This window comes from Pygocentrus nattereri, chromosome 26, assembly GCF_015220715.1.
Source record: "Pygocentrus nattereri isolate fPygNat1 chromosome 26, fPygNat1.pri, whole genome shotgun sequence".
NCBI lineage: Eukaryota > Metazoa > Chordata > Actinopteri > Characiformes > Serrasalmidae > Pygocentrus > Pygocentrus nattereri.
The window spans coordinates 15400899-15418545 of NC_051236.1; the positions used below are offsets into that span (position 1 = coordinate 15400899).

At 41.1% G+C, this 17647-nt stretch overlaps 1 protein-coding gene across 1 annotated transcript in view; it reads right to left on the minus strand.

Annotated features, from left to right (window-relative positions):
- The window catches only part of plxna1b (plexin A1b), a 203770-nt gene that overhangs the window by 128520 nt on the left and 57603 nt on the right, over window positions 1-17647 (minus strand). The window lies entirely within an intron of this gene.

Here is a 17647-nt window from a genome sequence, read left to right on the forward strand (position 1 = left end):
CCATAACATGAATCAAAGTTCCACATCGAAAGTAAAAAAAAAAAAAAACTGGCTAGAGCATAAGGAGCCAAGCAAAACTATGCTACAGCATTCTGGTACAGAAGAAGGAAGCCACGTTCAAAAACCGCACCAGTGCACATACTGACTCATTTTATGCAGCTAAAATTGCAACACAGATCAGCCAAACCCAAAACAATTGAACAACTGCCAGTCGTTTGTTTGGAGACAAAATCACCTGATTGTGATCTTGGTCAATTCCTGTTGTGCATGTCTAGCTGATGTATCTGTATGTCCTCCAATATAATTCACAATGTGGACACAATCATTTATAGAACAAAGTGACAGTTATGCAACAGAAACGGTTCCTATAGTTCCTGGGGACTGAGTGTCGGCCCCAGACTGTCTGTGTGTGTGCATCTAATCCAAAGATATCCTCCCTGTCAGCACACACACACTACATCCTACTGGTCGGAAGAGGCAGCGGTTATGGCAGAGGAAGAGATCAGGTGTCTATCTGGAGGCCTGTCTGTCTATCTATCGGTCCCCGTCAGCTCATTCCCTCCTCCTTATCCATCCCTCCCTGCACAGTTCTACTTGCTTCTCTCTCAAACGCCAGCAGCAGCTGCTCTTTCACCTCATTTTGATGCAAGAAGAGCCTTAATCAGATGGAAGTCAGGCTGTGCGGTCTAGCATCCATCTCTAAGAAAAGAAAAAGGGAAAAAGGGAAAAAGAGAGAAAGTAACTGAAAAGAATGAAAAGAGGAATGCAGGACGTGGGAAATGCAAATTGACACTTAGTAACTGCAAGCACACACAAGCACGTGCCCTCCTGAGTACTAAATCCTCTTTCATCCCTCGGTGCACTCGTTCTCTCGTGGCCTTGACCCCTGACCCGTCCCCTGCTGTCCACACAGAAGCAGACGAGTGGTCAGACGGCCATTCTGGCTCCGATGAAGGCTCTGCTGGGCCTCAGCTACTGCGGCCTGGCAATGCAGATGGCTGGTTCTCTAATGAAACTACGGCTTGAGCAGTCAGTGCCACAAAGCCCCTCCTGAGCACTTAAAGTGCATCCATTGCGCAGAGAGAGAGAGAGAGAGAGAGAGAGAGAGAGAGAGAGAGAGAGAGAGAGAGAGAGAGAGAGAGAGAGAGGGAGAGGGAGAGGGAGAGAGAGAGAGAGAGAGAGAGAGACAGAGAGACAGAGAGAGAGCGCAAGCAGATAAAGAGTGAGAGAGAGAGAGAGAGAGAGAGAGAGAGAGAGAGAGAGAGAGAGAGAGAGAGAGAGAGAGAGAGAGAGAGAGAGAGAGAGAGAGCGCAAGCAGATAAAGAGTGAGAGGAAAGAGAGAAAGCACGAGAGAAGGCAGAGAGCAATTTCACAAAGGAAACAGAGACAAAGCAAATGAGGAAAAGTGGAGAGAGATGGTGTTGACAAAGAAATAGACAGACTGACAAACACACACGCACAGAGAAAAAAAAAAAAAAAAAAAAAAAAAAAACACACACTCTCCGTGTAAACACATGCAGGCACCCCCCACCCTGGGGCGATTCGTGTCCAGAGAGTATTAATACAGCTAAACTAATAACACACCCGAGAGAATGCTTCAGTGACAGCATAAGAATGAACAGAGCTTGACAATGTAGTCTGAACAGATAGAGGAGAAGCCGTCTACTACAAATCTGAGGCACCACACTGTATTACTACTTTCTATTAGATCTCTATTAAAAATCTACAGATATCACCCATATTAACTGTGGAACAAACCACATTTTAGGCCTTGTTGAGATGCTGTTTACTTCTTCTGTTCTAATGAAGGTGCTGAAGCAGCAGAAACTCTGGCAAAGCCACACCTCCTCACATTTTACACACCAGCACAATTTTCCACTACACTGCTAAGTCTGCTGAGTCTAACAGTGTTCTACTGAACAGTGTGGTAAAATACAGTAACTATCTGCCCCCATTCATGGGCTTGCGTGTGTACCCAAAATGACCAGTGGTCCTAAACCTGCCTTCTGAGTTTTTGTGTGTAATGGTACTAATGGTAAAATAGGGGTAAAATCTGAACAAAACTGTCTCAGGCATCATGCAGCGAATTCATAACCATTCTGTACGATAACTGTATCTTTTCAAACTCTGTGGATGTCTGGTTCCTATCACCACCACTGTGAGCAATTCTGACTCAGTACGTTTCTCTAGAACAGACCTTTCTATGTCAAAGCACTCAATGAATTACTTTAAATCTTAACAAATAACTACTTAAATCAACGTTTGAAACATCAGTGGGCCTCCTCTTTGTGTTTGTTCTCAGCAGAGGATGTGTACTTATTTTCTCTTAGAAAGCCAACAAAACATGTCATCTGACTAGAGTGGGTTCAAACTTATGCATACGACTGTACTTAATAAACCCATCTATGCCACAGACAACCCGCACGCTCTAGTCGTTCCTTTATGAAATCTTCTGTCTCTCTCCAAGGCAGACTGTGTGTATGTGTGCGAGAGAAAACTCTGTCCTCAACTGTTTCTGTCTTTCCCACAGCTTCTGTCAGACCGTGGGAGTGTATACGTGTGTGAAACTCTCTCCCTTACGGCTTCCTTCTTTCCCAGTGCATGTCTCCGTAAGGCAGACTCTGTGTGTGTGTGTGTGTGTGTGTGTGTGTGTGTGTGTGTGTGTGTGTGTGTGTGTGTGTGTGTGTGTGAGATATTACCTTATTAAGCTAGCCTGCACTCCGTGCCTCTACATGAGCGTAATACACTCCCCTGACTATTGTTTAGTGAATCAAATTAAGTAACATCCACCTCCCTCCCTTCCTCCCTCCCTCTCAGCATACAGTTATCCATTATTTCACACATTCCTCATGAATCCCCGTCATCCAATATCCTACAGCTCATTGTGAAATTTAATATTGGTCAATAACCCTCCTCTAGTTTCATGCTGTATAGATCCATATATTGATTCTGAATGAGGTAAAGCTGCTTAAATATACGACACTCTACATAAAGACTCAATTATTTATTAACACAGAAACATCATCTGTTTAATGCAGCTGTGGTGTTCTTTCTATAGTGCTCTATAAAGCAGTAATGAACTAGTCTCTGGTGTTTAGTAACTGGAGAGCGTAGTTATATAAGAGCCAATGGACAAAAAGAAGTGTGGGTAATAAAGCGTTCGGCACCAGAGCTAGTTTAGTATGCTAACGTTCAGATGTCCACAACACACATATGGCCATTTCTTGAACCTCCACATGTCTGCGTTTTTATATGTAATGCTAATAATTAAAAAGTTGTAAATCTGAAGAAAAAACTATTTGCCATTATTTTTGCCTTACAACATTCTGCGTGCCATGAAAGTCTTCCAAAACTATTGGAAAGCAACGTCTCAGATATCCAGCAACATATTCATAATGCTTTTTCAGTAACCTCTTCCTGTGAAGTAGCTTTTACAGCCGTTAAACCATTCAGACATCTGGTTCCTATCACAACTATGAACAATTCCGACTCATTAAATTTGCTCTAGAAATGAGCATTTCACATCAGACCCCTCTGAATGACTTCATGTACATCGTAGCAATTTAATTATGCAAAAACTTTTTAAAAATGAGTGGAATTTGTCTTTAACGTTGGTGTGTGCAGAATCCCTTATGTTGTGCCACAAACTGACGATTACTGTAGTGACCGTTTCGGTGGAATGAAAGTCAAGCCTGACTGCAGTTCTCTCTGTCCCCTGAGAAGATATGCTCTCTCTCACACACACACCCTATACAGAAAATGCATGCAGGCGAGAAAGCACCCAATAAAGCAGGACAAGCAAGCTGCTGCCAGTGCATTTTGTCTTTTAACTCATTAACACACAAATGTGTGCAAATAAACACACACACACCCCAATTACTACTAAAGCTTGCTGCCAATGCATTTTACACTACTTACAGCCCCCAATCCCAAACTAACACAATTACAGAACACTAATACAAACACACTAAGAGTGTGCGACATGAACTTCAATTTACATCAGAATATTTTCCACTATTATTTCACTAAATTACTGTACCTAAAAAAGCAGCTTGCTATTAACTCATTTCTCAGGTTTGTCCATCTGTCCTTCTTCTTCTTGCATTATAGTTAATGTTCTATGAAAGGACAAGGGAAGATGTTCTAAGCTGGAGGTGGTGAAATGTTAAACATGTATACGTGACGCCATGCAAAATTAAACATTGAACCAGTCAAAAATTAGACTCGTTTCAACTGCTACCAGCTAACACTTCACTTCAATATTAAATTAATTGAGCTTCAGGTCTTGCATTTTGATACAAAGTGTGGCTCTTTCTTGCTGAAGTGAGTGTAAGATGGGATTTTCACACTGTCATTTTACGTGGTTTACTACTTTGTGGCCGAGTTGCTGTCATTCCCAATCTCTTCCACTTTGTTATAATACCACTGACAGTTGACTGTGCAATATTTAGTAGAGAGGAAATCTCACGACTGGATTTCTTCCACAGGTGGCATCTTATCACGGTACCACACTGGAATTCACTGAGCTCCTGAGAGCGACCCATTCTTTCACTAATGTCTGTAGAAGCAGTCTGCAGGCCTAGGTGCTTGGTTTTATACAGCTGTGGCCATGAAAATGAATTCAAATGATTTGGATGGGTGAGCGAATACTTTTGGCAATATAGTGTGTGTGTGTGTGTGTCATCATCGACGTTGACCGCTTAATCCAGATAGGGTCGCGGTAGCAGTTGGGAGAGCAGAGAATCCCAGATGACCCTGTCCCCTGCATCATCCTACAATATCTCTCACACATACACACGTGGGGGAAATGAGAGAGATGAGATAGATACACAGATACATTGACATGTATGTGCATGTGTGTACACAGAGCACCACTACAGTGGAATGTGTTTAGATCAGTGTGCGACTGGTCATCACTACAGGAGTATGTACCTCATTCGACACACACACACACCCACACACACAAAACCACACCTTAAACCCAATCCTGCGAAATTTTACCTGAGTGGATTTGACAACACCTCTATCCTTGTAGTTACCATAGAAACAATAGGTGGAGAGAAGATGGGGAGGGGTGTTAAAAAAAAAAAAAGTGAAAAACGGTGAGAGAGACCGAGAGCGAAAGAGAAAAAACAAGAGAAGGAGTGAGAGAGGGAGCAAAGGAGGGAGCAAAAGAGAGAGAGAACAAGAGAGGGTGTGTGAGAGAGAGGGAGTGAGAGATGATGTATGTGTGAAGACTGAAATATCAGAAGAACAGGAAGGCTCGAGGCGGATGGAAACTCAATCGTTCTTTTCCTTTATCGTCTCTCATTTAAGACGGACAGAACTGCCCAAAGGTGGGGCGAGCAGGGGAGTGGAGAGGAAAGGAGGAGAGGAAAAGAGAAGAGGAGAGGAAAGAGCAGTCATTTAGCACACCTTATCCCAGAGCAAATATAGCATAGCGGAAATCTAGATAGCCTGCTGGAGGCACTCATATTCCAACCCTGACCAATAGAGCACTCAGCCAGAAAAGTACACAGCCTATTTACACTGCAACCTATGTGTGTTTGCGTATGTGTGTCTTAGCGCTGCATGATATGGATAAAATTCTGGGTGTTGTGATTGTACTGCTATATACCACGACTGTGAAAAGCAATGCTTGCAACGTATTAAAACTGAATAATGTGACGCGGTTAAAGATTAGCCTGCATTGTTTTTTTTAAACCAAACAATTGATTTTTGTTAACCTTCATTCACTGAATCACTCGTCAGGAACAGTGATTGGTTAAAATGCTAACAGCACACAGTAAAGAGCACTGTGATTGGTTAGAGGGCTCATTTGCATTTCGGAGCCCGCTGTGAAACCACTATTGCAGGGCCAATATCACCATAACCATTAAAAGGCAATGTATTGTGGAGATATACTTCACAATTTAAACAAAATTAAGAAAGCAACAAAATTTCAGATGCTGAAAACTCATTAATGACACTCTTGGTTGTGGCCACAAGAGATAAAGGTTGAAAATTTCGGTAGAGATCAAACAGGCCTACAACTAAAGGTCAAAATCTAAGACATTACATTTTAAGTCATTTTAATGGTGACTTTTTCCTAATAAAGGTTTCTTATCAAACACAAATAAAAGACTATTGTATATTAAAACATTTTTAATGAATTTGTTCTTCTCAGTTTTGGCCGATATTTCCTAACTTTTGTTTTCAGGTTTGGTTATGAATTTTAATTGTGATCCATCCTTGCAGCACATTGTAAACGCATTGCTGTACCTTTGATGTGATGTGATTAAAGAATGCTGCTCATGAATGATGCTCACCTGGAATATCTGATGCTCAGGGCATGCCGTTCAAAAACATAGATGTTGGTATATAGTTCATTTGCATATTGCACCCTTCAGGCCAGTATAATGATAATAATTAACAAATGATACATCACACAGTGCATGGATTTTTACATAGTCTAAAATATACAGCACTGAGAGCAGAAAAAAGCCCAACTCTCTCTTTCTCTCTGCCTGACAGCAGCAGCATGCAAGTGTGTGAGAGAGCGTGTGAGAAAGAGAGTGTGTGAGTGTGTGACAGGAATTAAAAGCCCCCTCAGAGAGGGCAGTCAGAGCAGGATAATCATGAATATTTCAGTACAAATGAAAAGATGAAATGAAAAGATGACAAGCTTTCACTCTCAATAGCTGTGCTCTCCATCTCTCTCCTCAGCACACCCTTCCTCTCTCTCTCTCTCTCTGTCTTGGCCAGCAGTCCAGGGACAAAAAAAACTGAATGAAGTTAAAGGTCAAAGAAAAAAGACAATTTTGTGTGTGCACGCTTCAATTTGGGAGAGCGTGGAGGATCTTATCAGATTCCAGGCATAACACTGAAAGACACGGAGTTCTTTGTGAGTCCATGTGTGTTTCAAGAACACAACCTTGTGAACCTGAAGCAAAACTAGCAGCACATGACAACCATGTGATGACCCATGCAGACTCACTACACAAACACTCTTTTCAACAGCTTTAAAGTGCAGACAGTGAACTACATGCACCCAAATAACTCAACACGTCGCCTACAGTCAGCACTGTTCAAAACACAGACCGCCCTTCAGTTATTTCATTTCCATTCAAAACGGTCATTAAGCACAAGTTATTCACTTTTCAGGAGACAAAACTGTCCCCATCAGATAAACAGTGCTCATAGCTTTCATCTCTGAGAGAGAAGAGAAAATCAATCACTATTTGAAAGTGGGTGGTGGGGGCGCTGAAGGACAAGAGAGGGAGGGAGAGAGGAAGAGAGGGAAGGAGAGAAGAGAGTGAGAGAGGGTGGGAGAAGAAGGAGGGAGAGAGGGTGGGAGAAGAGGGAGGGAGAGAGGGAGGGAAGGGAGGGAGAGAAGGAAGGGACAAGGGAGGGAGGGAGAAGAGAGGAGGGTAGGAGAGGGAAGAAAACAAGGAAGAAAAATAGAGAGAGGAGAGAGAGGGGAAGGAAAGAAAGAGTGAGGGAGAGAAAGAGGGATGGAGGAATGGAGGGGGGGAGGGGAAGGGATAGGAGGAAGGGAAGGATAGAAAGAAATAGGGCAGGGGAGAGGAAGAGAAAGGTGGGAAGGAGGGATTGGGAGAGGGAGTGTGACAGGCAAAAAGTGAAGGAGAGGAAAGAGAGGGGAGAGAGAGGGGAACAGGGAGAGGACGAGGAAGGTAGGTGAGAATTCTGAAAATGTGCCTGAATTCTGGGTAAGAAAGGAGAGGAAAAAAAAAAAAAAAAAAAAACCCTTGTTGAAGAAAAAGAAAAAAAAAAAAAAGGCGTAATGGAAGCCGATCTCTGGAACAAGCAATGATGTAGCGTGAGCAAAAGTGTGTCTGGCACCATGTCCTCTCAACTGTTCACCATGGTGGTCCAAAGGGCTTCAGTGGGCAGCAGCAAAATGCAACAGCTTCAAGGCCTGCACGCACATATGATGGCTGCATTCAGGTTACATACTGGGCAGCTTCTCACACGCATACATCTGATCAGTTTATGCCTCGCATCCAACTGCTGTGTCTTCTGCCATTGTTAAAGAAAGTCTCAACAACAGGCCTCTGGAGACCCCAATACACGTTTACACCTGATTTTTCATACTATGTAGATGGTCTAAGGGGGACCATCCTAAGACACTTAAACCGTTGACAAACTTTCTGGTGACATTCAGTTAATTATCAGCATTTTGGTTAGGAGTAGGCTTAGGGTTAGAGACCGAATTAACAGAACCTTCCATACCTTACTTCACTTGCATTTAATAGACATTTAGTTTAGTATAAAGATATACTGAGTATCTACAGTGGACCATCCAAATAGTGTCACTCATTTTAAAAAGTGTTTTAAAAAAAAAACGATGCAACACTGGCCATCCAAGATGCTCAAACTTCAGTAAATCAAGTAGCTTATAATCAGCTGCATGTGTAATACCACCACCTACCTTTCTGCACAATCCGCCTACATTTTGAAGACTCCTTCAAACACATAAGCACAATGACAAGAACAGCATTCTGTGTTTTACCATGAAAAACTGCACGCTCAGGCGAGTGCATCAGTCATGTTTATAACACAGACAGAATCCATCCAGATTTGAACTGAAACTGGTGCAAAAAACTTGGCATATCATCCCCAGACGGTGCAAGAAAGAAAAAAAAATGGAGAACGAAATAGAGAGAAGACAAAGTAAGAACAGAACAGAGCAATACAAAGTGTTTTTGTTCATCCTCACTAGAGTCACACTCCTCTATAAACTGCTTTCAACAGCACACTCCATTTTCAAGAAGTCTAAAAGCAGCACAGTGAAGCTACTGCTTGTACCAAATTGTACCGTGTGAGAAGAGCCGAGCTGAAAGAGCAAGACAACCACACGGCTAAACGTACTTATTAACCAGCAATGCTTTTAATCCAATAAGCTTAATACAATTCATACAAAAAGGAAATCTTTTATTAAATTCTGCAAGTAGTGCAGAGACAGATTAACATACAAAAGTGCTTAAACTGCAAGAGGCCTTTTCAGATTAATTAGGAGTGATAATTTGATCTCTGTCAGGATTAAAAGATATTTCGACTCATCGAGCGAGACGGAGAGAAGCTGCTTCTCGTCTCACAGGTACCTCTGCGACCTTCGACCGCTGACCCAAACCCACCGCAGTGAAAACTAAACCTCATCATCTCCCTGCTTTTCAGTGATAGGAAATTACTCTGGACCTCCAGCTCAGTCTCCTGCGCTCTTCTTCTGGGTCAGCCCCCTCACACGACTCCGGAGGCTGCAATTAAAGAGCACAAAAGACTCGGGGAAAAAAAAACACCTGCCTATTCAGAGCCCTACAACAGCAAGCCAATAAAGCAGAGCATTTGGGCTCATTCGGAGAGGAAGCTGAGATTTATGGGATTGGGAGTTCATTCCAGACTAAGTCCTACTGCAGACAGGGTCATGAGGACTACAGTGGCCAGGATACAGATGGAGGTCAAAACACGGATCCTGAAGCTATATAAACAAAGAAAACTCTTTCAGACGAAGGTCATCACAGTCACGCTTGAAATGAACTGATCTGAGTTCAGATTATTCGGAGAAAACCTCCACAGTGAAACAACCCAGGAATTGGTACCACAGACACCGATGGCCGTCTGTTAGCAAGCACAGTGTTGTTGCTCTGGTCCTGCCTCCAAACTGTGGCGGGGTGGAGTAGTAAATTTACAGTTTTCTCTTCGGCTCAAACGTAGTCAAATCAACCAAGACAAGTTTGGTGTCCAAAGTTTGCTTCTTTAGTTTTGCACTGGAGTAAAGAGGCTAAATGTAGCACATAATGTGGGAACAACATTCAGGCTTCAACATGTCTCTATGCAACACACATTTGTTTACTGATACAGACTGCAGGATATTAGCTCTCAAAAGTTTGGAAATCGTATTTTCAACAGAATTAAACGTTATATTGGGTTTGACATACATGCATGAAATGAATTCTGAAAGATGTAAATAAAAATGAGCAAATGTAGAATTTGTTCAGAATGAACAACAGAGCTGAAGAAGACCCCAAAATACCCGAGAAAGCTGGACAAAGCAAAAATTAAGCAACAATAAAATGGAAATCTGAATGCTTCACATTCCACACGTAGATCCGATCTCAGTGCAGTTGATGCGAAACGATGATATTTACTATTTCACTCACTTCTTGCACAACCTTGGCAAACAGTTTGGAATATTATAATCCACATTTTATAACGTGTACGTAAAATGACAAAACATGAATATGGCAAATGATTCCAAGTTTTCAAAAGGTAACATATTCATACAGTGTCAGAAACTACAAAAGCAATCTATTCAACAGCTCCACATAATTTGAGACATAACGTGTGATGATGCCGTTCACACAGTGCTAACTGGCTTCAGTTACTTATTAGCTACATAGCTCCAGTGCAAAACTGGGGGAAAGAAAAGAAAAAAAAAAAAGAAAAAAAAATGCTGAGTGGCAAGTCTGTCTTGGCTGATTGACGATGTTTGGTTTAAAGTTGTTTTTTTTTGCCCAAGTACTATTTTAAAGGCTAAAACATTAATTATGGAGATGTGGAGCTCAGAAGGATGTGCTGAAGATCCATTATTGCTGGCCCGTGTGTGTGTGTGTGTGTGTGTGTGTGTGTGTGTCACTCTGGGCCAAAGGTAATTTACCTCTGCAGCACCAATTACGGCCTCTCCTTTGGACTCTGTGTCACAGAGCAGTATCATTTAAGTAATTGCTTTGGACTCTGGGTGTGCCTTTGCGCAAGGGGGGAGGAAAAAAAAAAAAAAAAAAAAGGAACATGTCCCTGAAATACATGTAAAGTAAAACTAGAACATGTGGTTCTGTACCAGCACACTCATTCTAACCAGGACAGCACACGTTGTTAAGGCCTCTCTTAAACAAACCCAGCCCAGCAAACCTATTCCTCATCCATTATGCATTACTCCCTCTACTTCTCTTCATCTTGACAGATTAGTCCCGCTGAGAGGTGGTGCGACGCTGCGTGATGAAGGGATCCTATTCCTTCGTTCTCTGGTGAGTTGGGTAAACGACTGCATCATTAAAAAGAAAAGAGTGGAGCTGTGGTGACTTCACTCTGCTTCACGAGTTACAGAACAGAGAGGATTCATTTGTGTCTATATGCGGGTTGTAAACGTGCGTACATTCCAATCAGAAACAGCATTCCGTCACTGCAGGTGACGAGACGAGCTCCAATTAAAGACTATTCACACTGCAGCACATGCGTGTGACACAACATGTAGTGTAGAGGGTTATCAGGAGAATCTGTCCTTAAAAACAAAGCAGCACTATGTATTGTGTATGTTAAAAAGTAAAGCAGCAGTTTAACTGGGTCAGGACAAAAATGCTAAAATATTGTATGTGCGGACTACAGCTGTATAATCACTGTAAAAGTCAGAGGTGTCAGATGGCATTTTGTTTTTTTAAGACATCTTCATGTATTAACATCACATGAGTCATGCTTGATGTTTTGGTCTCAAATGCAAAATCAACATGACACCAATGAAGATTTGATGACAAAAGAAGATAATTAACTCACATCTTCAGAAACCCCCCTTCACAAAGTTGAGTTTTCTTTCGAAACGCTTTCAGCGTACTTGCAAACACCAGGTCAATGAGATTCATCCACTTGGTCCAAAGCACAACCCCTGGTACAAAACGTTCATGTTGCATGCAATTTTCCAACACCCCAAATCATACATAGTGCAGCTTTAAAAGAGAATGCATTTTCCTCTCTTTCCTTAAAACTTAATGTGCATAACAACAGGCTAAAGGGCTTTAAACACCATGTGCATTTTTATTCATGTGTCAATAAATGAATTCAAACCAATGTATAACAGATGATATGTTCATATATTACTTTAAATAAATGAATCATGGATGATATCTTCCAAAGAAAATGTGACTTCAGGTGGAGAAAATGCCACGTTATTTTATTACCCCTCTTCTTTGTGACCTTCCTCAGACAACATGAACTCACTCTACCAATCAGTGTTGTACCTGGTGTTGGCAAGGTGACAACCAAGATCACAGATCAAATGTGTTGTCTTCTGCTCCGTCATGTGTTGGGCTGTATCTCCAAATTCAGCTCAAACCGAGTTAAGGCCTTCTATGTTTGAAAGCTCCTTTCATTTTCCCAGAATGGAAAGTAGCTGACCCAGGGCCTCTGTTTGCCCATTTTGTGAGGAGCAAAAGATGTCTTTCAGTCTTCCAAATTGCTTTTTTTTTTTACAGGGTGAAACTCCAATAAATAAATGAATAAACAAATAAATAAATAAATAAAATAAAAAGCACTAAATTCATTTAAAAAGGTCTAATTATACTCTGTCTTTTTAGTAATACAAGCAACTTGTCTGTGTACTGGCAGCATCCACAATATGCTATATATAGAAAAACAGTGATGTAATTTAACACAACCATAAAGCATCATTTTATTGCACACTCCTACATAACACAATTACATTAACACTAGAAAGTAGTCTAGCATTTATGACACTGTTCACATTCATAAGATAATTCACTGGGCAGCGCTGGATGGGAAGAACAGGCTCCATCCCGGGACACACAATCGATTTCTGGTTTATGTTACAATATACATTTGTGTGTGTGTGCGCGCGGTTCTGTGTGTGTGTGCGCGCGCGGTTCTGTGTGTGTGTGCGCGCGCGTATCCTTGGCATAGTCTAACTTAATGTTCCCAACCCCTGACTGCACTATTAAAAGCCAGCCAAACATGAGCCAGATTCTGCTCCTGTAATAATCTGATTGGATAATGAGCTCTTAAATTATTGTATACTTTTATACTGTTAGCTGAAATGGCACAACACCAATATCAAAATCTTGAATATCAGCCAATACTGATCTTATACATTTTCAACAAATAAATAAATAAATAGACTAAGCCTTAAAGCAGATCCCTTAAGATGAGCATCTAAAAGGTAGGCTGAAACTACTAAAAAGACAAGAGCCCACAGCTAACACCACCAGGACACAACGTGCATGTGTGTTTTTCAGGATGGCTTTGTTACAGGATTGGATCAGATTCATTCTTCCCTGTCCCATATTTAATTCAGCATTTTCCTCTAATATTGACCCTACAGCGAAACCTATCAATACCGATGACTGTTACTGTTCAAAAATGGCAGAACACATCACACTTTTCCAGTGGGACATCATTTACAGAGTAAAACAACTGGACTCACTCTTGGAGACACTCTGTATCAGTTTCACACCTGACCACAACAGTAATATTCTTAGAGGAGCGTTGGAGATTTGCTATAGTGACAGATCGCAACAGCAACACAAGCTACCACATCAAATGAAAGGAGACATTCATGTGATTACAGGCAGAACCAGAAGCTCCTCAGTGTGATCGAGAAAGACCAAATTAATATTAATGAGAACATGGGGCTATAATTAACAACCTTATTACAGAGAGAGAGAGAGAGAGAGAGAGAGAGAGAGAGAGAGAGAGAGAGAGAGAGAGAGAGAGAGAGAGAGAGAGAGAGAGAGAGAGAGAGAGAGAGTGTAAGTATAGACAGAAAGACTGGAGTAGTGTGTGCTTGACTGAACTAATTCAGGATGACAGCGAAGCCATTTACTCAGAAAACAATGTGTCGGAATGACCTACTCAACCCACTCAGACGCCACAGCTATGGGGAGACAGAGAGAGAAAGAGAAAAAGAAAGAGACGGCAAGAGAACTGCTGATTGAAATCAAAATGAAAAAGGACAGTGAGGACAGCCACCTACGGAGAAAGACAAAGGACATAACTAGTGGAAACTTGTCCAGACAGAGAAACCAGCATGAATCTATGTATACGTTCTCATGGTGGATGGGTGGAACTGAATGAATGGCTGGCTGGCCAAAGCAGGACGTGTGCATGTGTGTGTGTGTGCGCGCGCGCGCATGTGTCAGTCTGTCTGGAGAGCTGTACTGTACAGTCCCTGCCTCCATCTGTTCTCTGGCTGCCCAGAAGCTTGCTAAGCTCCACACGCTCCTCCAAGAGCAGAGTCCTCCCTCCCTCCTGCTCTGCCCCTCCTCCTACGCACTCACACGGACCACTGCAGAAGCACCCGCGACAAGCAAGACAGTAAACGTCTGACCTCACAAAGATTTGATCATGATTCATTAGGATTCAGTTCAGTGCAACATGAAATCTCACATTTTAATACGATTTGATTGAGTTGTAATTCCGAAAAGATCATTAAACCCTAAACTTTACCACAATCTGATTCAGCCATGATCTTTAGGAAACATTCAGCTCAATTAAGATCATTTAATTTGATTCAATTACAGTTCTTTAAAATTCAAATAAACTGCAGTTCAATTAAGATTATTTACAATATGAATCAATTATGAATCTTTGCAATTCAAATCAAATCGATTCAAATATGATTAACAGTTTTTTAAGACTCAATTTCAGCAGAATTAGGCTTTGTTAAACAATAAAATGCAGTACATTATGAAATCTCAAAATTCACCACAATTAAATTCAATCAAAAGTCTTCGGCCAATAATTTAATGCATTGTTACACTTACACTGTAGTGGAAGACACAAAAAACAACATATCAAGCTTTGCCTTCTTGGTCCCTTTATCATCAAGAAATGCCAAATCCAAAAACAAACTAACATTTCAGTTTTCAAACTCCAAATAATAAGAACATACTTGCTTTACTCAATATTACTGTAATTGATTATGGTTATTTTAACATGAAAACAAGCACACAATGCAGCTTTGCGCACGCACACACCCTGAGAGCACTGGTTGTACCGTCTCTGCCTCGGCTCGAGCTCCAATACACAAAACTCAAGTGATAGTACATGAACATTTGTTTTTAAAAAATGCAAATGCAGTTAATTAAATGTCTCTTCTTTCATCTCCCATGTACACTCTTCTCTCGCCCTCTCTCTCTCGAGTGGAGTGCTACAGCTAGATTAGAGGACCTCTGAGCTTCTCTGAGGACTACTGGGGACCCCATTGCTGACCAGTCTATGCCCACTCGCAATGCTTCTCAGTCAGCTGCGACTCCATTGCTTTTAGCCTGATTGAAGAGCCCTCTGAGGTCCAGACAATCAAGAGGCCCACACAGTGGGCAGAGGAGAGGCTATTGCAGGAGAGGGTCAGTGATGCTAAAGAGCGCTTTCTGCGGATTTGAAGAAGTGTTTGGATGGACAACATGAGAGAAAGGAAAAAAGAAAAGCATGCCCTACTTTAGTGGTTAGCGATGCCCCCATATTCGCACCTCTGAACAGGAAGCAGTTATTTAAATTTAAAAAAGCAGTAAACGTCTGATCCCACAATGATTCAATTAAAAATTTCATATCTTACGCTATCATTTCATATTTTTGTTTATCAGTGTTCTCTCACAAAAATATCCAGCATACAGTACATAAAAACATCAAACAACCACTGATAATCCCTGCAGAGTCAACAACTGACTCCACTGGTCTACAGGCTAATAAATACACCCAAGCTAGCATTAGTGCAGCTCTGGCCTCAGCTGTGAAACGAAACCGTGAAGATAACAGCAATTCTATCTTTGTATGCAAGACAATGGACACCAGATCAGCTTTTTACCCTTTCAGATGCAAAGAAAGGAGCCAAACCAAGGTAATGGTACCTAGATAGCCAGCTACTTTGCTAACTTCTAGTTTGTCCTCCTCATCTGATAAGTTATTTCTGTAGCTTGAGTAATTCACTCTCTCCACTATACTGACAGTTATATGGTCGCAAAAAAGAAAACATTTAAAAACGTCTCACACTCAAAAATGAGCCCGAAAATTGCAGTTTCAAAAAGTTCCACCCTCAATCATTAGAAGTTATATTTTCCATTTTAGCCAGCGCATCCTTTCAAGAACTGCTGTGTTTCAATAAAAACCACAGCAAAAAAGATTATTTTCAAAATTAAAAAAAGCAAGTCTACATTATTGATTATAATGGATTAGAACCAATTACAGCTTTTCAAAACTGTGTCCTTCGGATCTTCTGTGACCTCTTGAGATCATTGCATCACAAAGTGTTGACTAACGATGAAGGGAATGAATAATCACATATAAAATAAATAATAATAATAATAATAATAATAATAATAATAATAATAATAATAATCTTATGTAATAATAGTAATGTAAGGACTCTGCCCTTAGTTTATTTTGTGTGTTTCCCTCTTTTTTGGGTAAAATAATCAATGAGGAGTGATAAAGTACTCAACTGAAAGCAGTATCTCCAAGCAGAGCAGTATCATTAAAATGCTAACGATTGCCGTCCCTAGCGCTGGCCCATCTTTTCAGGAGCGAAGGAAATATTTTAAAGACGGAGCCGAGAAGAGAGCATAAGTAGCATAGCTCACGAAATACAAAGCTCCATTATAACTCCATCTCCATCTTAAATCTTCAAGTACCCTCTTCATCTCTCTCTCTCTCGCTCCTGGGTATTGGCCACAGCCTGTCCTCCATTTCACATCTCAGTGAATCCATCATGTGATGCCTCAGTGGTCTCTTCTGCCTCTACCAATCTCCCTGCACCCCCCCCCCCTCCCCCCACACATATACACACACACATACACACACACACACACAAAACATAATGAAAATGTCAAAGAGCGGGTCTACCATATGTGAATATGGAAATATCTACTTGCTACATACAGTGCTTGGTTAGCTGTAGCATATGAGCCTTGTCAATCTAAATACAGGACGGAAGCAGATAGTTCTTCAGTCTTCACCATCCCGTAACATTTAAATAATGCTGCCAAGCTCTTCTACCCTTACTGAGCCTGTAGGGATCAAAATGATTCATTCTCCACTCACATCTAAAATGATGTTGGTACATTTCAAGGGCTAGCAATGAGCATTACCAGCTGCATAACCACATGTCTTCACACTGCGTGGCAGAAACTGGACAGTTAGAAATGAAAGACTGCTAAAACCATTCACCCTCAAATTCAAATAAAGAACATTCAATTTACAAAGGAAAAAAAATTGTTCTGTTAACACAACATAGCTCAGCAATTGTCGTGCACAGAGACATACATATACACCCAAAAATGATGATGCACAAATTTGTTTTTCAAGGAAAGGAAACAATATTTAATGCCTATTATATTGTTTGTGTAGGTAAGTCAAGAATTACTCATTAACCTAGATAAATGAATCTTAGGCCCTAGATCACTACATCTATATTAGTACAACGATTCCTTATCAGATTCTAAGTCAACTGAGACGAGGAAGATCAGTGCATAGAAAGCAACAGACATTCAAGTAGTATAAACTGATTTTAACTAATACACTTTACCAAATGCTCATGGCGCCAAACACGTAGACTGATCATCCACCCTCCACCTAAAAGGACTTCCTTCAAATAGAGCCTACTTTCATATGAACAATGTGCTAAACCTGAACCTTGATGCGCTGGAATAAGAGTGCGAGATGTTCATGTACTCCAGGGAGTGCTGCACAAAGCACAATTTCTAAGTTATCCTCTATTATATTTAAAGCAGTGCTCATCAACCCTGCTCTTTAAAATCTACTTTCCTGCAGAGTTTAGTCTCAACCTGCATCTAAGCTGCTGCCCCTCCTTACCTAACACTACTGCATCTGATCGAGCCAATAAAGAACTTCTGAAGAAGATAATTAGCTA